Source organism: Canis lupus, chromosome 10, assembly GCF_003254725.2.
Source record: "Canis lupus dingo isolate Sandy chromosome 10, ASM325472v2, whole genome shotgun sequence".
NCBI classification, from domain to species: Eukaryota; Metazoa; Chordata; class Mammalia; order Carnivora; family Canidae; genus Canis; species Canis lupus.
In genome coordinates, this window is record NC_064252.1 from 33,846,331 (window position 1) to 33,867,852 (window position 21,522).

Below are 21,522 nucleotides of genomic sequence, written 5' to 3' on the forward strand. Positions count from 1 at the left end.
AACCTCCAAAATTGTCTAGGTATTAAAAACTTCATATTGTTCCACATTCCACATCCTTTTTGGCTTCCAAGTAAAATAGTACATCCTCAGTCTGTCATATGTCTATAGCAGGGGTTTTAACCTTTTTTTATGCCATGGATCCCTTTGATAACCAGCAAGGTCTATGGGTCCCTTCTCAAAATTCTGTTTTTAAATGCGTGGAAAAGAAAAAATAATACTGTAGGATTTTTTTTTTTTTTAATTATATTGAGGAGCTGAGGAGCACCTGGGTTTAACACAGCTGGTTACACAACTGACTCTTGATTTCATCTCAGGTCAGATCTCAGGGTTGTAAGATGGAGCCTGTGTTGGACTCAGCACTCAGTAGGGAGTCTGTTTGAGATTCTTTCCCTCTTCCCACCTTCCAATGTGTATGCACATGGTCTCTCTCTCTCTCTCTCTCACTCTCTCTCTCAAAAATAAATAAATATTTTTTTAAAAAAGATTTTAAACTTCAAAAAACAATTATATTGAAATATTATCAAAATGATTTTATTTAGGAGCACCTGGGTGGCTCAGTCAGTTAAGTATCTGCCCTCGGCTCAGGTCGTGATGAGCCTAGGATAAGCCCCATGTTGCCCCAGGCTTCAGTCTCCCTGCTCAGTGGGGAGTCTGCTTCTCCCTCTCCCTCTGCTCCTTCTCCTGCTCATGCTCTCTCTCTCTCACTTTCTCAAATAAATAATTTTTTAAAAAATATTTTATTTAAAAATTTGCAATATAGGAATATAAGCAAATCTTTCTTAACCCATTAAATAGCATGTTACAGTAATAAATCAGATAACTTATAAAGCACATAGGATATTCTAAGATAACTGCAAAAGTGTAGTGTGATATAAAAATGTCTGAAGTTCTTTAAAATACAACTATGGTTTGTCATCTGTATTCTTAATTAAAAGATGCACTAAATTTCAGTAAGAGGTGAGTAATAATCAAGATGCATTTTTTTCTTCCCAGTCAAGTTCATAGACCTCTTAACTCTACCCACAGACTTTTAGGAATCCCAAACTCTACCTGGGAACATTTGCTCTGTAGTCATAGACACCCATGGGAAATTTCCACAGGATTTAAAAAAATCAATTTAATGTTAGTCAGATAGAAACCACGTTGCAAAGTAGTAAATACAATATAACTTCATTACTGTAAAAAACAAAAATACAATGTGCCAAGTGCTTGTATCAGGAAAGGAAAGATGTGGAGAAATATATAGGAACTGGTCACTCAGTTGGACAAGCAGAAGTAGAGAAGACAGTTGACATTTTCTTGTTATAGTTGAACATTGTTCAATGTCTTAAAATAAAGATATCCTCTTACAGTTATTGTGGACTAAAGTATGTCCCCCAAAATCCATATGCTGAAACCTTAACTCCCAAAGTGACTGTATTTGGAGATAGGGCCTTGAAAGAGATAATTAAGGTTAAATTACGTCATAAAAGTGAGCACCTAACCCAATAGGACTGGTATCCTTAAAAGAAGAGGAAGAAACCCTAGGTAGCTTGCCCCCCCTCCTCTCTCCTCTCCTCTCTCCTCCCTCCTCCTCCTCCTCCTCCTCCTCCTCCTCCTCCTCCTCCTCCTTCTTCTTCTTCTTCTTCTTCTTCTTCTTCTTCTTCTTCTTCTTCTTCTTCTTCTTCTCTCTCTCTCTCTCTCTCTCTCTCTCCCTTTTTCTCTCTCTCTGCTCAAACACAGAAGAAGCCATTTCAGGACACAACAAGAAGTGAGCCATGTGCAAGCCACCAGACACCAATCCTGCTGGCACTTTAATCTTGAAGCTCCAGCCCCTAGAGCCGTTAGAAACTAGATTTCTGTTGTTTAAGCCACCAGCCTAAGGTATTTTGTTACAGCAGCCTGAGAAACCCTATACAGCAGTTGGGGAGAAGAACATCATTTTTTAAATAGCTGATTTGAAATCCAAACCAAGAGCATTGATTTGTAATAAAAACAGTTATGTCCTGTGGTCAGGATGGCTTTGGTATCCTTAGAGGAAGCTCCCAGGAGCTAGTCCAGCAGAGCCATTGCCACCTGTACCCCTACCCTATCTCTTATATTAAAGTCAGGATCTCACAAAGCTGTGTGACACTCCCAACAACAGAGGCTCCCAACAGGATTCTGACACATTTTCCAGTTCATCTTCACATCAGGAGGTCATGAGCCTTACTGACTACAGCCTAGTCATTTCAAAATCAGTAGATTTTTCCCAGCAAAGAGAAAAAGTGCAAAAACTATTCCCAGCAAAGGGAATAGTGGAACCAACCATCTATTCTGTGGTATCTTGTAATCTTTGGGTGGTCTCCCCTCCCCACCAAACTCCTGGCTTCCTGGCCCTAAGTACTCCTGACTTAAGATATCTTGAAAATCACCAGAAACAGAGTCCTGTAGATCATGCATGAAGCCTTATCTTTCCTGGTTATGCTTTTATTTCAGAGGTCACCCATCCACAGCACTCTAGGAGGCTCATGGCATTAATGAATCCCTTGCTGAATTTACAGTAGCAGCTCTCAGCCTACACATTAGTGCCACTTAGACAGAGATCAGATTTCCTTTTTTAAGTGAAGACTTCAATAGCTCGCAGATCAGCCAGCTGAACTCTATGCTAACAATTTGAAGGGTGGGGGGTCTTATGGAGCAGAAAATAAAAAGCCAAATTCCACCACAACACTTTTCACATTTTGAAATGTTCCCTAAGCTCATTTGAAAAATAATTTCTATTTGCTTTATGAAAAAAAATGGAAGGTCTTGGCTCTAGGTTAAACAGAGAATGCTTCTTAGGATAGTTGCAAAAGTGTTTGATCAGTTGTTTGCAATTAAACTATTACTTACTAGCTGAGAGACATGAAAGTTCATTTCTCTGAACATCACTTTTTCATCTATAAAAAGAGAATGGAAGCACATGGTCTGGCCACCTCCCAGGATTGTTATAAGAATCAAATGAGGGATCCCTGGGTGGTGCAGCGGTTTAGCGCCTGCCTTTGGCCCAGGGCGTGATCCTGGAGACCCGGGATCGAATCCCACATCGGGCTCCCAGTGCATGGAGCCTGCTTCTCCCTCTGCCTGTGTCTCTGCCTCTCTCTCTCTCTGTGTGACTATCATAAAAAAAAAAAAAAAAAAAGAATCAAATGAGATGATAATCTATGTGAAAACGCTATTGGTGCTGGGGATGTTGTTTAAGACTCAGATGAACTATTTTGTTGGTAAATGCAATGACTGTTTTAATAAATTTTGGGAATTTGGGGAATTATGTCAAATTAGTAATGGTTGAACATGAACTCAAAACACCTAAGTTTCTGATAAAACTGGTACTGGGTCTCTTTAAAATCAGGTCTGCTTGCAGGTATTAAAGGTGAATGGACACAATTAATGAGCTGGAGAAATGAACCCTGTCAGATTTTCTTTCCAGAAAGAGAGGGGTGGAAAACAGCCTTTAAGAAAATAAGTGGGTCCTTGTTCACAGCAATTCCAAAGCTTCCTGGGCCTTTGTGCAAGTCAGGAGTAGGCATATTTCATATTCACAGTAGGCTGGAGGGGGCATGATTTGAAAACACGTTCAGAGAGGTAGACAGGACCTCTTGTTGAGAATCCACTTTGGTCCTTGGGAACGGTATATGGGTAAGTTTGGATGTGTATACAGCATTTGGAGGGAGGGAAAGGTCCCAGCAAATAGCAGCTGGCCAATCAGAGGACGGAAAGAATCAAAGCTACAACTCACACTGTTGTGGAGACTTCCAACAATACTTCATTTGAAAAAAAAAAAAACAATACTTCATTTGGGTGCCCAGGATTATCAAGGACTTTACCATGAGGCTTAGAGTCTCCAGACTCAGCCAATCCTATAACACTCTCCCCCAGACTATACCAGAAACAATGGTGAAGGACAACTGTGGACTCACCAGAGCAGCAACACTCTGAACAATTTATCTTAATAACTCAGACTTAGGAAATGGCCCACTGGAGAAGAGGGATCAATCCCATGGGTAGAAAGAGATTTTCTTGGAAGTCAGACATAGAGCACACAACAGAGGAAGAATGTACTCGCAGAGGTCTTGACCTGGGAAAAAGAGATAGAGATACCCACAAGAGACCAACAGCATGTAAAGAGTCTGAAATCCCTGGGGGCTTTTCCTTAGGATGGAAATATTAATAATTAGCACATAATTTAAATTTTCTTCCTCTTAGTTTCCCTCAATCCTGCACTGCAATCTGACACTCGCATAGAGCCCCGATGGGTCAAGCTGCTGTAAAATAAAGGAGAGGGCAGGGATATGATGCATTGCTTGCCCACTTTCCCCCTTCTGCTGCCTTTGCAAAGACACAGCAATATCCTAGCAAGGGCACTGTGTCTTGTTGCTCAGGCAGGGACCAGCATGACCGGGATCAGGAGAAGAACACAGGGTGCTAGTAGACAACTCAGAGCAGATAAGGGACAATCTGTCCCTATTGCTACCCTATCTTCTTTCCCAAAAATCCTTAAAGGAGATAATACTTTAAGGTAGAGAGAAAACTAAAATTTGGTTTTCATGCTATTTTTTTTCAATATTTTGTTTTATTTATTCATGAGACACACAGAGAGAGAGAGGCAGAGACACAGGCAGAGGGAGAAGCAGGCTCCCTGCAGGGAGCCTGATGTAGGACTCGATCCCAGGAGCAGAAGGCAGACGCTCAACCACTGAGCCACCCAGGTCTCCCTATTTTCAAGTTATTTGAGAAATCTTTAAGAAGTTTAACACCTTTGGTAGCTAATAAATGCTTTCTAAAGTCTTTGGCTTCTTCATGAAAAGTTGTCTACACAGTCATGGGATAAAAGGACTATGTGACAGCAATTCACGTAGACCCCAAGCCTGTCCTAAGAAGTATATCTTCTCCCTCACTAATGCACATGCATGCATGCACACATACCACACATACATCACACACACACACACACACCAGACAGCAGAACCCAGGATTTATATATCCTGTCCAGCTTTCTGGCTGGAGAACTCAACTGAGGAATTCATTGCAAGGATCCTCACCTTGTGTGAGGTCAAATACTCAGTCTATCAGGTTGTGTGATTGTGTAACTCAACTCCCTGATATGGGTTTGCTGGGTATGTCACTTGGGAACTGGGTTAGGATTATACCTATATACGCACCAGGTGGTATTGTTAGGTAAGGGTTGGTAGCATCCAAATCCATAGCAGATATCTGATAATATTTATTGACAATGTTGTTAATGCTGAGGACCTTGATCGCAGTATGTCTGATCTTGAGTTAAACTCCAAGATATATACACAGGAGAAGCCAAAAGTCCACCAGTATCACCAGGCAACAAGAATACGGGTCTAGCCAACTGTGAGGAAGCTTCCATGTACCAATCTTAGGTACAGATAAACTAATTTGAAATTTGGCTTTAATATTTGGAAACTGAATGTTTTCAAAATAATTTATTTCTTAACTAAATTAAGACAAATGGCTTTAAACTTCTTTGTGTTTGTGTACCTGTATACAGGTACAACATGTTATCCCCACTCAAAGGACAACAATAACTTGGTAATTTCTAGCTTGAGCCAAGTAATTCATCAAGTAAATGTAGATCCTGATATTGATAAAGCCAGTAGTCACAAAATGGTGGCATTGAATGGGCATTTTTACAATAGAAGAACACATCTCCAGGACTCTCAGCAGCAAAAAAACCAAATGCCTTCGTTGGGCAAGAAGTAAATGACCTTGTAATTTCCTGTAATTATTGCCCTAGTGTGGACCTGAGTAGGCCTCTTTCCTTCCAACCAGGTGGACTCTTGTTTCAGCCCAACATTCTCCAGCCCTCACAACTGAATTCAATTCTATTCCATTTTTTTATTGAGGTTATGCTAAGTATAGGATTCATACCTGAGGCTACAAAGATAATGCTGATAGTAGTAAATGCCATCTTATCATATTCATTTTACAGACAAGCAAACTGATACTCAGGGAGGGGACTTCAGCTGCAGCAAAGAAATAATGGCCGAAGTAGGATATAGAAAAGGGCCATGTGATCCACAGAGTCCATGTCATGGCCAGCACTGCCTAATCATCCTAATCTGGAGGATGTGCACTCTTGTTCTCCATCTACAGAAGACATGACTATAGCATCTTCTACATACCCTGAACCATGAGCATCACCCCTAAAGTGAGGTCTGTCCTGTGTCCCCTTCCCACTTTGCCCTGCCTCCTCTTCTCAGCCATACATTCCAATTCTCTTGGACAGCAGGAGGGCTGGCCCCAACCCCAAGCTGAGCTTGCCTGACTCTAGCCAGCTTCCTGCCAAGATTTCAGCCTCCTGTTCCCCCAGAGTTCAGGTCCCTCGTGCCTGACTTTGAGGCAGCATGGAGCAGTTCATCTTACACATAGGCTCCCTTCTCTGTGGCTCAGTTTCCTTATCTATAAAATGGAAGTAATATTATCCCTCCTAAGGTTGAATGAAATCATCTATGTAAAGTGTTCAGCACAGGGCATGTCTCTTGGGGGCTCCCATCTGCCTGTGTCTCTCAAGATTGTGCTTGGCCAAGAAGATTAGACCACCCTCCTCACATAGCATTAAGGGAGCTTCACTTGGATTTGTCTGATCCTTGGATGCTATACACTGTCAGGTCCAGGACCCACCTCTGAAACCAAGCAAATTTCTTCAGCCTACATCCTATCAGCCTAGGAGGCAGGGCTCTACTTTCCCTCCTGACAGCCTTGGCTGAGGCCCTAGCATGCCCACTCTGGTTGCCACACTTCAGAACAGCACTGTTCAACAGAATTTTCTGGGGTGATGGAATTCTTCTATATTTGTGCTGCCCAAAATGGATGCCAATGGCCATAAGTGGCTATTAGAACTAGAAATGTGATAAGTACAATTAAGGAACAGAAATTTATAACTCTTTTTCATTAATTTTAACTTAGGAGCATCTGGGTGGCTCATCAGCCAGACATCTACCTTTGGCTCAGGCCATGATCCCAAGGTTGTGGAATCAAGACCCACATAGGGCTCCCTGCTTCTCCCTCTCCCTCTGCTGCTCCCCTTGCTTGTGCTCTCTCTCTCTCTCTCTCTCTCTCTTTCTCTCTCTCTCTCTGTCAAATAAATAAATAAAATCTTTTAAAAAATTAATTTTAACTTAAATCACCACATGTGGCTGTGGCTAATGACTATCATATTATCATATTGGACAGTGCAGGTGTAATGCATGTGCAACCAGGTGTGCTCCCTATGTCTCTGCTCCCAGACATTACTTCACTTCACGTAAGGTTGCTTAGCCACTCATGGTCAAGTCCAGCCCCACAGGTAATTCACCACATGCTCATTGGTTCCTGTAGATGAGCCTATATTTGTGTCTAGTACATTTGCCTCTGCCTGGAGAAATCCACCTCCCAGGTACAATGCCTTCTAGGGGTCACTGGAAGGTGAAGAGGAAACAGACAAGCAATCTAGCAGTGGGCCTGTAGCAGCCAGAGCTGAGAAGGGGGTGTATATAATTACATATCCCAGAGCCGGTGAGGATTAGAAGTGCTACAGAAGTGAATGTCAGGCAACATGATATTCCACAGGTGTGAAAGTAGCATTTCTATAGGGTTGGCCAACACTCTCTAAATCAAAAATATCTGCTGCTGAAGAAAAAAAATAATAAGAGTGAAGTGAATCATAAGCTGGAGTAAAATAGGAAAGACCACATAGGGTAGTCAAGACAGGAGACCATACACTGCTCTAAAGGTTAGATCCTTTATCAAAGAAACATGATTTAAATAAAAAATAGACATTGGAAAAAGCAAAATAGATTTTACAGATGAGGAAACTGAGGCTTAGAAAGGTTATTTACCCAAGTTCAGGCAGCTTAGAAGACATGTAAACCAAGCTATGACCCCAGGCAGTAGGACTGAGATCCTCATCTTCAATGACCCAGTTCACAAGAGGGGTCACCATGCACACAGCAGAAAAGGTCTTTTAAATGATCGAGACATCAAGTGAATGTGGAAAGGAATGAAATCAAAGCAATTTTAGTACCTAATGGATGTAGCAGACCCAAGAGCAGAAGTGAGATTCAGGAATGCGGATCTGATTTAAGATTCAAGATGATGAGTAGGGTTTTGATGTGTTAACTATAAACTGCAGGGAGATAACTATGTGAAAATGATCAAAAGTCTCTCAAAGTCAACCAGAGACATGGGACTAAATCTACGGGGAGTTTAGGGCTGGGGATAAAAATATAAATTAGGGGATTGTTACAAAGTGAACAAAATCTCAAAAAAAAGAGAACATAAAGAGAAAGCAGCAATGTCCAAAGTGTCCCCAGATAGGAGACATTGGCAGAAAACTGACACTAATTTTCCAGCACGTATCACTTTGCCAGGAGTTGTGCCAATCATTAATATGCCTCCTCATCCACACAACGCATAGCTTCTTGGAGAAGAGCTATGAGAGCAAACGCTTGTCGTCTGCCCCCTAATATCTATTCTCTCTTTCTCTAAACAACACCCAACAGTTTACACTCAGGATTTTTTTTTAATTGGAGTTCAATTTGCCAGCATATAGCATAACACCCAGTGCGCATCCCTCCAAGTACCCTCCTTCAGTGCCCGTCACCCAGTCACTCCAACCCCCCACCTACCTCCCTTTCCATTACCCCTTGTTCATTTCCCAGAGTTATGTTTCTCTCATGTTTTGTCACCCTCACTGATATTTCCATTCATTTTCTCTCCTTTCCCTTTATTCCTTTTCACTATTTTTTATATTCCCCAAATAAATGAGACCATATAATGTTTGTCCTCCTCCAGTTGAGTTATTTCACTCAGTATAATACCCTCCAGTTCCATCCATGTCAAAGCAAATGGTGGGTATTTGTCGTTTCTAATGGCTAAGTAAAATTCCATTGTATACATAGACCACATCTTCTTTATCCATTTATCTTTCGATAGACACCGAGGCTCCTTCCACAATTTGGCTGTTGTGGACATTGCTGCTAGAAACATCGGGGTGCAGGTGTCCCGGCGTTTCACTGTATCTGTATCTTTGAGGTAAATCCCCAGCAGTGCAATTGCTGGGTCATAGGGCAGTTTTATTTTTAACTCTTTGAGGAACCTCCACAGTTTTCCAGAGTGGCTGCACCAGTTCACATTCCCACCAACAGTGCAAGAGGGTTCTCCTTTCTCCACATCCTCTCCAACATTTGTTGTTTCCTGTCTTGTTGATTTTCCCCATTCTCACTGGTGTGAGGTGGTATCTCTTTGTGGTTTTGATTTGTATTTCCTTGATGGCCAGTGACACAGAGCATTTTCTCATGTGCTTGTTGGCCATGTCTATGTCTTCCTCTGTGAAATGTCTGTTCATGTCTTTTGCCCATTTCATGATTGGATTGTTTGTTTCTTTGCTGTTGAGTTTAATAAGTTCTTTTTTTTTTTAATTTTTATTTATTTATGATAGTCACACACACAGAGAGAGAGAGGCAGAGACACAGGCAGAGGGAGAAGCAGGCTCCATGCACCGGGAGCCCGACGTGGGATTCGATCCCGGGTCTCCAAGATCGCGCCCTGGGCCAAAGGCAGGCGCCAAACCGCTGCGCCACCCAGGGATCCCTAATAAGTTCTTTATAGATCTTGGATACTAGCCCTCACTCGAGATTATGCTCCTCCCACGTTCAGCCTAAGGCATCCAGGGGAGCTCCATTCTGCAAGGTTGGGTCATGTGGTCTAGCCTAAGCCAGTCAGCACCTCCCACTCTGCTACCCTTAGTGATTGGTTCAGGCACAGGTGCAAGACCCAGTCATCTTCAGGGAGCTCCAGGGAGCCTTTGCCAGGAAGGCTGGGATGGAGGCAGACAGGCTTTCCTTTGGGATGCAAACCTGGGGTGTGCAGTGCATGGAGGCCTACAGCCATCTCGCTACCACTTGAAGTCCAAGATGGAGTCAAAACTGGAGAATCAAAAAGGAACAGAAGAAATTGGGTCCTGATATGGCCTTTTAGTCATGGATCAAAACATGCCTAAAATGGGAATCAGGGGCCTCTCCATTTAATGTAAGCCAGTGAATTCTGTTTGGGATGAGTTTCCTAGCCTTAGCAACAGAAGGATTCCTACCTGATACAGAAATGATCCCTATTTTCTAGCTGAGGTAAACAAGGCTCCAAAAGATGAGCTAACTTGCACAAGTTTACAGGTTTATTAACCTAACCACGCCAGGATCTGAAGTCACTTCTTCACTTCAGCTTGCTAAAAGGAGCTGCTGGGGATTAGTAATTGACCCCAATGTGATAAACACGTGAAAAAACAAAGACAGACCAGAAAGAGAGGAGTGAAGCAAGGCCAGAGAGTGGAGAACATTGTAAATGATTCCACTGTAACAAGATTCAGTGATTTACATACATTAACTCATTTACTTTTCACAACCACCTGTGATTTAGGTACAATTTATATTCCCATTTACCCTTGAGAAAACCAGGTCACAAGAGGTTAAGTGACTTGCCAAATTCACATAAATTGTGAGAGGTAGAATTCAGATTTGAATGCAGTATCTGTCTCTTAACCATTAAGCTTTACTTCCACTCAAGCCCATCAGTTTTTGACTTAAAACTTACCTGTCATCTATGAGCTATAATAAAAAACGTGCTAGAAACAGGAATGTAAATAGGTATGGCCTTTGGAGGCAACTCAACAGAATCTGTCAAAATTTTAAACACTCGCCCCCTGTAATCTGGCAATTCCATTTTTTGGCATCCATCCTAGTGGAGGACTTGCAGATATGGACAACAAGACACATAGAACAGTCTTGCAGCACTGCTTTTGAAAGAGGGAAATTGGAAAGAGTCTAAATGTCCATCGAGACTAGATTTCTTAAATTAATTCTGACAAATCCATACAATGGATTACCATCAAGTCATTGTAAAGAACAAGGTCAATTTTTATGTGTGGCATGGGAAATTCTCCAGAGTACAGGGTTAGGCAAAAAGGGCAAATTGCAGAATGCTCTGTACAGAATGAGGCAGGGATTTAAACATTTAGGTTGAAAACAACAAAAAACAGAACAGTACTTTCGCATACGAAGCAAGGCTCCATGGCACATAGCTGTGGGGGTTTCTGGGTTTAATGACGGCAAATGATGGTCCCTGGAGACTCCTAAGAGGCCAGGTAGTAGATGTTACAATTAATCACCAAGAGCCAAAAGAGTCACAGATGTGCTTGGTGTATAGGAAGTGCCAGGATTTTAGAGAAACTGGAAGGATATCCTGCAGAATAACATGGTGGCAAACGAGGAAGGACTTCTGGGGGATGTGGCATAGAATATGGAATAATGCTCATCTCCACACTGACCCTTGGCTCCTGACTTTTCAAAAGGTTGTCCTCATCCCACAGAGAGCTGGCCCTGTGGTCGTTGAAAGCCACTCAGCTTGTTAGGAATCAGATACTGGATGATGTGCCGTGCAAGTCCAGAGATCTTTCACTCTCATCTTGGTCCACTCTGAATCATTGATCCTCCAGTTGCTTTCCAAGGGTTTTCAAAGGGGGTCTTAATCTCTGACACAAACTGTACAAACAAATCAGGGACACGTCACCAGATTCCAGGGGTCCCCAAGACAGGCCCAAAGACAGGGCACGTGGGTTGTTCTCAATAAGAGGCTTTTGTCTTGCATGCTCTCAGAAAGTTCCGCCTGGGTTTTTTTTATTTTAAAGTCTGAGTATTTTTCTACATTCTGTTTCATTGCAGCTGCCCACCCATAAATTTATGTATTTTTTTATTCGGCCCCTTCTCCCATGCCATGGCATCTCAGTGGTACATTCTAGCCCTTTGCATAATTTGCTGTTGTCTGCCCTTAGTTTGGGAGGCTAAGGACCGCAGCGCGGAGGGGAGCCGCATTCCTGCGGGGATGCCGCCCTCTGCAGGCCACCGCCGGGCACCGCACATTAAGAGGGAGGCCCGACCAGAATCCAGGCAAAGGACAGCAGCTCCGTTTTGACTCTTACACGGCTCATCTCATTTAATTCCCACAAAAGCCCCTGACATCACACAGCTCACAAGTTGCAAAAACAAGATCTGAGTCCAAGCGCTCTGCACCCACTACCTGTCCTGCCAGCCCCTATTTTATGCTGACTCCAAAGAGGGACGTTAGCTCACTTTTTAAGCAGCTGAAGCATGACAGGCATCTTATATACATGGCCTCATTTAATCCATCTGTCAGCCAGAGGTCACTGCAGTTATTGAAAAAACCTCATTTGCTTACCTGTGGTCTTGTGACCAGTAAGTCGGCTCTCTCTGGGTCCAACGTGTTGGCTTTGTCCCCGTGTCACTCCCTTCAGAAGGCCGTCGCTCAAGGAGGGCACAGGTGCCCGACAGCCTTCAGCTGCTACACCTTCAGAATTGGGCAGCCTTTGCCCAAGGCCACAGCTCTCCTGAGAGGGGAAGGGGCGTGGGGACCTGTTGGGTGAGGACAGGAGAATCGGAGAGAGAAATGTTTAATTTGTTTATTGTTTTTGAAAAATCACTAACCTCAGTGCACTCCAGCAACAGCCTGGGCTGCATCACACCTATAGGCTGGTCTGCATTTGTGGCACACAGAACGGGTATGCAGACTTGCAGTTGCTGCATTTTGTCTCTATGCACTCCGGCCCAGGGATGACTTTCTGACACACTGCATACTGCTTAATTACATTTTACTTTCCTACTTTTGTCCTTTATAAAAGTTATATTGTTTTATAAATGTAAAATGGTGCATCTGCTATGAAAAATAATATGGAAGCTCCTCAGAAAGTTAAACATAGAGGGTCAACTGAGTGGCTCAGTTTGATGAAGCGTCAGACTCGATTTCGGCTCAGGTCATGATCTCTGGGTCCTGAAATCTGGCTCCTCAATGGACTCCGCACTCAGCCGGGAGTCTGCTGGAGATTCCCTCCCTCTCTCTGCTCCCCATCCATTTGCACACATGCAAGCTCTCTCTCTCACTCATAAATAAATAAATAAAATCTTTTTTTTAATTTAAAAAAATTTTTTAATTAAACATGCAATTACCCATGATCCAGTAATTCCACTTCTTGCTATATACCCAAAAGAATTGCAAACAGATATTTGTACATCTGTATTCATAGGAACACTGATTCACAATCACTAAACGGTGGAACAGCCCAAGGGTCCAGCAGCACTTGAATGGATAAACAAAACCTGGGATATACATACAATTGAATATTATTTAGCCTTAAAAAGGAAGGAAATCTTGACATATGCTACAGCATGGTTGAATGTTGAAGACTTAAGCTAAGTGAAATAAACCAGTCACAAAAGGACAAATCCTATATAGGGTATCTGGAGTGGTCAAATTCACAAAATAGATACAAAGTAGAATGGCTGGGCAGGAAGGTAATGGGAGTCAGTGTTATTCATAAGTATTGAGTTCCAGTTTGGGGAGATGGAAAGTTCTGAAGATGGACGGTGGTGATGGTTGCACACCCATGTCCTTAATGCCACTAAACTGTACTTAAAAATGGTTAAAACAATAAATTTTATGTTATGTATATTTTATTACAATTTAAAAAAGAGTTCTGCATTTTATTGGTTCTTATGTGTGTATCAGCAGGATAGTAAAGAGGGCATTTCCAAATATTTGTTTTTAAAAGGAAACATTACATGCAGAACAAGGTATCTAGAGTCTTACCCTTAGTGTTTTACAGCATATTTTATTTTGTCTGGAGACTTTCTGGCACCCTTTGAAATATGTGGAGACACCTAAGCATCACTAATGAAGGGCTGGGGATGGTGGGGGCACAGAATGGAAAACCCTGAGGGCCTAAGAAAATGTACATTTGAGCTTGTGGGGATTGGGACTGAGGGAAGAGCTACCCAGGGTCAATTTAACTTGGACCTGAGCTAGCACGTCTGGGACTACATTTTATGTTTATGGAGCTTCTCACACTTTGTGATGCAAAAGCACTCCGCACATGGAGTCCGTTCCCAGGAGGTGGCTACGGCAGAGTGGAAGAGGAACTAATGGAGTCTTTTGGGATTTGGCCACTGAAGCACTGTCAGTGTGACATAGGGCAAATGTCTTAACTTCTTTGCATCCCATTCACCTCAGTTTATAATACACGGATAATATTTGCCCATCTTATTATGAATACCTCCTATTTCCTGGACATCTACCATGGGCTAGGTATTTGGCAGACATTTAATCTTTTTGTCATTAATCATTTGATCTTCACCTGTGAGATAGGCCTCTTATGCTACTAATTAGGATGCCAGAACGGATGGCATTGGTCCCCCAGCCATGTCGTGGCTCATTGGAGGGCATCTACATGGCTTCCTGGGTCTCTCTGGCTGCTGGAGTCTTCTCTGCCCACAAAGAGAGTTAGAGCCCCAGGAGCAACCCTCAACCAATGAAGGATGGGAGTTGGTGGATAAACACCCCAGCACCTGCCCTCTGCAGTAGAACAATCCAAGGATGTCTATCCTATACAGGCTCTCAGAGTCCCCGTGGGACTGAGACCCACTATAAGCCTTCCTCCCTCCCTGCCTCACATCCCCCCACCACCCCACCATCTATGCTTTCTGAAATCAGTTCCCAAATAAATTACTTGAACTCAAATACTTGTCTCAGGACCTCCTTTAGGGGGAACCCAAAGTAAAACAGCAACTGAGTTACTTGCCTATAATCCCATAGTTAGAAAACTCAACCAAGCCGCACTTGACAACCCACTCCCTCTGAACCCAGAGTCCCTCTGCCTTTGGAAGGGTGGGCACTTAAGTGAGACAACACAGATGAAGACGGGAGCATGCTACAAAGTAAGTGATCCCAGTGCTTTCATTTGATGACCATGTTAGTCCTGTGAGGTAGATAAACAGGTTCATTTCATGCCCACTTTACAGGAAACTGAGGTTCAGAGGCTTGCACAAAGTGACTGGCAAATAAGTGACAAATGGCAAGATGATTCTGTGCTTTTCCAGGTCCATTCACCATGTGCTCAGAAGGCTACCACTATTGGACTTCATCTCCCAGGCCCCTCACCCTGCGGCTTCTGTTGCATTCAGCCAATGGAAGCCGTGGGAAGGAAGAGAGAAGAGGAGATATTAAAGCCCTACCCTCTCTGATGGCTGTCATGTGAGCAGTGGCTGCTCTCCTCCACCTGAGCCATGGCTCTTCCCCAACCACTCAAAGGAGAAAGAAGAAAAGAAAAGAGGAGAAAAGAAAAGAGAAGAGACTTGAGAGAGAAGGAAGGAAGGAAGGAAGGAAGGAAGGAAGGAAGGAAGGGAGAGAGAGAGAGAAGGAGCCTTGACAGAGGAAGGAAGGAGGGAAGGAAGGTGGGAGGAAACATTTGGACTTGCCTAGGTTTCATTAGAAATCTAGAATCCTGGGAAAGAGGGGAGGAAATGATCTGAGTTTGCTAAGACCTCAGAGCGCTTGGCAAGCGCCAGTCTGCCATGTGCCCATACCAGGGCTCCAGCTCTCAGCAGGTGTGGGCGGCCACACCGCCTTCCTGGCCACTCAGCGTGTGCCAGGCTTCTGGCCTGGCGTTCCAGGAGTTCCGCATCCTCAGCCCACACCCCTGTAAGTCTATACACGATCCCTTCATTATACTCCCTTCAATTCATCCCGCTGAGGTGCCACTCTCCTTGTTGCTGGGACTCTGACCGACCCTAGGGGTTTAGCAACCAAAAAGAGGAAGAGAAAAAATAAAGGATTAAGGAACGAACAGCACTCTCCGCTGCGCGAAGTCTTCTGCATTCATGATCCTCACAATAAGGCGGGGAGGTGGGTATTATCCAGATTCCCATTTCGCAGACCTGCGTGTTAGTCAGTTAGGAAACCAACAGTCCGTCCTCTCTTCTCTTCAGCACAAACACCACACTGTTCTCCAGCCTGACTCGCCGTTACTGGAAATAACTGTTGGGGCCGGAGCCCTCCTACCTTGCCCTGGGCACGTCAGGAAACCCAGAACACCCTGCCTGTGGCCCTTTGTGGCAAAGGAGCATTCCATGAATGGCAACTGCCAGCCTTTCCCTTCTGTGAGGGAGGCAGGGTTGTATGTGAATGTGTGATGCCTGGCAGGGAGCCAAGAATAAGAGCAGGAAATGGGGGCCCGAGGGAGATGCTGCCATGAACGCGCAGGGAAGGGGGCAGGATAAACAGAGGACTTGCAATTCTGCAAAGCACTCGAGAGGCCGCTGGGTTAGGGCAGCCCTGGGGAGAGCTGGGGGTATCAGGACAAGGGGGAGACGGCTTGGCAGGTCGGGAGACTAAGTGCTGGTGGAACAATTAGAGGGCGGGGCAAATGAGTAGGAAACCACAGAATAATGTGAAACCCAAAAGCAGGCATCTGAAATGTGAGAGAAAGAAAAAGAAAAAGAAAAAAAGAAAGAAAGAAGAAGGAAAGAAAGAAGAAAGAAAGAAAGAAAGAAAGAAAGAAAGAAAGAAAGAAAGAAAGAAAGAAAGAAATTATAAGGCAAAACATAGGCAAGCAGAGTGTATGCTTAGTAGCTGAAAATATTTAAAACAACATTTTGGAATGAGAAACATATGGAATAAAAGGCAGCTGTCACTTGAGTTAGCACCTTGAGAAGTGTGACTTGTCCCCGGGGGGATCTGGAGGAGGGAAGAGTCCGGAAGAGCGAGTTCGGAATGCTGAACGAAGCTGTGGAGCTGAATGGGCACAGAGGGGCTTCCCCTGTGTTTGACAGTTAGGAACAAGCTCAGAAAGTCGAGATTTCATGAGGCCCGTTAAGGATGTACAAACTATATTCTCCCAATTCTCCTCCTATCTATGGCTTACTCATTGTAAATGATTTCTAGCTATTTAGCATCCACAATCCAGGAACTTCACGTAGATTATCCCAAATTCTCCCAACAACCCTCAGGTGCTATTATTGTCCCATTTTACAGGCTTGGAAACTGAGGCAGAGAATGTGCATAACTTGCCCAAGGTCAGATACACAGCTGGCAAGAGGCTGAGTAAGGAAGTAAACCCAGGTCACTATTTTTCCAGGCAAATCCCATTACCCCAGGGAGCAGCCCAAAACCTAGGCTTTCTAGATGCTTCCAATCCTGTTTTCAGAAGGGAAAACAGAACATGGGAGAGGGGATTGACACACAGAGGAAGTGATGGAACTCGAGCGGAGTTCTGTGGGGTCTGAGAAGAGAAAGCCTTCAGACAACTGAATCGAGTGCCTCCATCTAAACGCCAGAGGATCCTTCTAATCTCACAGCCAGGGCAGGAGGGTAGCACATTTTTTGAGCACAGGAGCATATATTCCTACCATCCATATATTCATTTGCCCGTTCAACAAACATTTTTCAAGGGCCAAGAGCCACATACCATGAAAATATTTTTTCAATAAACACCTGGAAGGTGCTTGATTTGCGTTTCCTTTGGATTTGATCTTTCTTTTTCATCTGTGTGTGTTTCCATCTACTTCACTGAATCAGGTCCTCAAATGCTCCTTCAAAACCTCAGTTCAACTAATAATCAGCATACAGCTATCTTTAGAACATTTATGATCAAATAACAGTCCTTGGCTTTTTCCAGTTGTAATTGTGTTTTCTGTTCAGTAATACTGGCAGCTCTGGAAACATGTATTTTCTTTAGCAAATATGAATAGTGAAGGCCTCTTAGATTCCCTTTTTCTGAGCTAAGGAGGGTAATTGAAAGGGTGCCTTGTGAAGGCTCTGAAAAAAACATGGGTTTGACAAGAGTTTTATTAGAAATCTAGAAACCTGGGCTGGGGGAGGCAAGGAGGAGAATAAAATCATAAAAATTTGCCAAATCCTAAGACACTTTCCCCATTTGGTCAGACTAAGTGCCAGGTTCCTGATGGCCTACTCATCAATAAACTTTTTCTGGGTCACATATGATCCCTAAAACATAGTGGCTGAAAACAATAAACACAGCATGGCTCACGATCCCAACCCTGTGTCTGCCGGGTGGTGGTCTGGGCCTCTTTGGCCAGGCCTGGTTGCTCTAGGATGCCACACACATTCCCACATTGGAAACTCACTTGTGCTGAGAGGGGCCTCTCTCCTCTCAGGGGGGCTAGCCTAGGCTTCTTCACAAACCACTGGAAGGTTCTCAACAGCAATTGAGGCAAACCCCAAAAGACAAGCCCTTTTCAAGACTCTTCCTTCACGTACTCCTGTCCCATTGCCCAAAGCCAGACATGAAGCCAAGTCAGGTTCAAGAGGTGCAAAAACCGACTCAACTTCTTAATGGGTAGATCTACAAAATATTATGGTCATTTTGTTTTCTTATTCCCTCAGCTGCTGAGAGTTTTGCTGGCTGAGGACCCTCAACTGTCAGCCCATTCCAGAAATTGCTCCCTGAAGAAAGCCACCTCACTCAAAGATTTTCCCCTCTTCCCAGAGGTAGCCTGCAGTGGTAACTGGAAAATACAGGGACATAACAGTGCAGCCCCTTGCCCAAACTTGAGACAAGTCCGAGGAGCCAGGTCAGCCTCAGAGCACCCACAGCTGTCAGCCAAAGCTTTCGTTGAACCCAAACTGCAACCAAAGGCTACTTTCTGTCCAATCTTGCTTCCCTCCCTCCCACAGCAGGTGTGGGTTCTGAGTACACTCCCCAGCAGACCTATTGCCATTTAATCTCCATCCCAGTGGCTGCTAAGGGGGGACATCTGGGACTGCATATCCTGCCTGCCCACAGGCAGTGAGAACCCCGTTACCTTTGATATCAGGATGTTTCAGTCCCTGACAAAGCTGGAGGTAAAACTGGTAAAAATCACCACGCACAGTGAACCAGAATGGGATCCTGGTGGAAGAAAGGGTACTAATGGGTGCCACATATCAGGCTTTTGAAAAATACGGAGAAAAAAGGTGAAAATAGTCATTATAAAGTTAATGGAACTAAATAGCTATTGCTGGAGAACTATGTATGCTTTGAAAATAGACAACAAAAGTCTGAGAATAACTAAAAATCAACTAAAACCTAGGTACAAAAGCACAAGAACCTCTTTAGCACCATATAAAGAAATGCTCACCTTACTGCAGCCAGAGATTGGAGCAGGGGTGGAGGAAACCTGGGTGGCTCAGCGGTTGAGTGTGTGCCTTTGGTTCAGGTCATGAATTCGGGCTCCTGCGATGAGTCCCACATCAGCCTCCTCGCAGGGGGTCTGCTTCGTCTCTACCTCTCTCTGTGTGTCTCTCATGAATAAATAAATAAAATCTAAAAAAAAGAAAAAACAAAGATTGGAACTCAAAACTGGAAGGAGTTTTGGCTCCCAATGCCTTTGTGAAGAAGAGCCACTATGTCAGCTTAGATTTTTACATGAGAAAAAAGATAAATCTCTACCTGATTTAATATATCATTATTTGGGTTCTATTTCATATTAGTCCAAGCTATACCCTGCTTAGACTGAATGTGTGAGTTTCCCAAAATTCAACTGCTGAAGTCTAATCCCCAGTGTGATGGTATTAGAAGGTGGGACTTTGGTGATACCTGGGTGGCTCAGTCATGCCTGACTTTTGATTTCAGCTCTGGTCTTGATCTCAGGTCATGAGTTCAAGCCTCTGGCTCTGGTGTGGAGGGAAAGAAAGAAAGAAGGGAAGAAAGAAAGAAAAGGAAGGAAGGAAGGAAGGAAGGAAGGAAGGAAGGAAGGAAGGAAGGAAGGAAGGAAGGAAGAAGGAAAGAAGGACTTTGGAGAAGTGCTTAGGTAATGAGGATGGGACTCTTGGGAGTGGAAGTAATGTCTTTACAAGAGCCAAGAGAGCTCCCTCACTCCTTCCAACATGTGGTAACATAGGCAAGGCAACAGTCTGAAACCCAGAAGAGGGCCCTCACCAGAGCTTGTTCATGATCTTGATCTTGGACTGCCAAACTCTAGAACTGTCAGAAATGAATTTCTGTTGTTGATAAACCACCTCATTTATAATATTTTGTTAGAGCAGCCCAAATGGACTGACACACCCTAACTATCAGCCCCCACCTTACTTCACATCAACCAAAAAAGAACAGAGCTGGGGCTTCCAGTCTGGGAGGGATGTAGCTCTGACAACTTCAGCCCCCACGCACATGGACAAGTGCTAAGAGGCATACACGTGTGCCCACAAGGCGGCTGGCTGGAAAGCACTGTAGAAGGTCCACAAAATCTTCTGTTCCCTGAATGTCTAAAAGGTTTACAAGTAGACTTTCTTTGCTCCTTTAGAGAATCCATGCCTTAGTCACACCTGTTTAAGAAATGTGCGACGTGACTTGTTTGTTCAGCTTACTACCTCACAGCTATTCCTCCGGGTGACATCTGCTCTTCTACAAGAGCCTTTCTTCTGTGGACTTGGGCAAAGTTTGCCAGGGGGAGACACAAGACCCCGCCAGTCACTGGCTGGTGGAGAAAGGAAAGCGGGGGGGGGGGGGGGGGGGGGGGGGGCATTTGCCAGGTCATCCCAAAGAAAAAATGACAAGCCATCTGAGAAGTGGAAAGGGGAGTTAATAAGGACCCTCGTTATCAGCTTTATGGTTGCTACAGCTGAAGTAGAGACCAGCAGGGGTATGAAGCCGAAAGTACTGCTCCACTCTTTCCCTCCTGCATTCAGTTTACACACCCGGTCTTAGGTATAACTGCAGATTTCCTTACACCCCCCACCCCTGCAACACCACTACCCCCCAACACACCACCAAACACAGGCAACCCCTGCCAGATGCCAGACCTGCCCTGAGCTGCATACTCACAGAGGAGGCAGGGGCAAACCGAACACACACACATTGTGGACAAAGTCCATCTCTGAGAGAGAGAGAGAGTTCAAAAGGGGCTATATTATATACACTCACTCTCCCTGGTCTCATTCTCACCAATGATATATGTTCCTCCTCCCCCTGGGGGAAAGATTAGTGAAAGGAGTGGAGATTGGGACATAAATGTATGAAAAGAGCTCCCTTCCCCACCAGAAGTCATCAGGGGATGAAGCAGGTATTAAAGAAATCCAGTCATAGCACTAGCCCTGGATAAGGAGGTTAAGATTTTTAAAAACATTCATATCTACCATTTGTTGACCACTCACTCTGTGCCAGATATTGTGCTAAATAAACAAATAGCCTAAAAAAACATGGGCTCAGTCTGGGCTCCAGTCAACGTGCTGAAGGGAGAGAAGATATTAAAAGGACACAGGAGGCAAGTTGAAGAGGCTTCCACTGGCCAAAGATGGAATAGTTTGATCATGAATAAATATAATAACTGAAATGGATTGGAACCTATGAAATACATTTAATCTATGAGTTTTATTTTTTTAAGATTTTATTTATGAGAGACACAGAGTGAGAGGCAGAGACACAAGCAGAGGGAGAAGCAGGCTCCACAAAGGGAGCCCTATCTGGGACTCGATCCTGGGACTCCAGGATCAGGCCCTGGGCTGAAGGCAGTGCTAAACCACTGAGCCGCCCACACTGCTCTAATCTATGGGTTTTAATGATACTTCTCAGAAAACCCTAATTGCTCACTGTTGGATGATGCCAGTGAACTAATTCCATATTCATAAAGATGGTAAAAAAAGAAAAAGTATCAAGCATTTATCTAATTTTTCTAT

At 43.9% G+C, this 21,522-nt stretch overlaps 1 long non-coding RNA gene across 2 annotated transcripts in view; it reads right to left on the reverse strand.

The window, feature by feature from the left end:
* LOC125755928 (uncharacterized) overlaps positions 1-20,289 on the reverse strand; it is a 45,754-nt gene extending 25,465 nt beyond the window's left edge. Inside the window, exons 1-2 of one of the 2 annotated variants that reach the window (XR_007413515.1) lie at positions 18,987-20,289; positions 12,238-12,431 (exon numbers count right to left, since the gene is read on the reverse strand). This is a non-coding gene — a long non-coding RNA (uncharacterized LOC125755928). The remainder of the gene's footprint in view (positions 1-12,237; positions 12,432-18,986) is intronic. The other variant, XR_007413514.1, reaches the window with a different exon arrangement.
* Between the last annotated feature and the right edge of the window lie 1,233 nt (positions 20,290-21,522).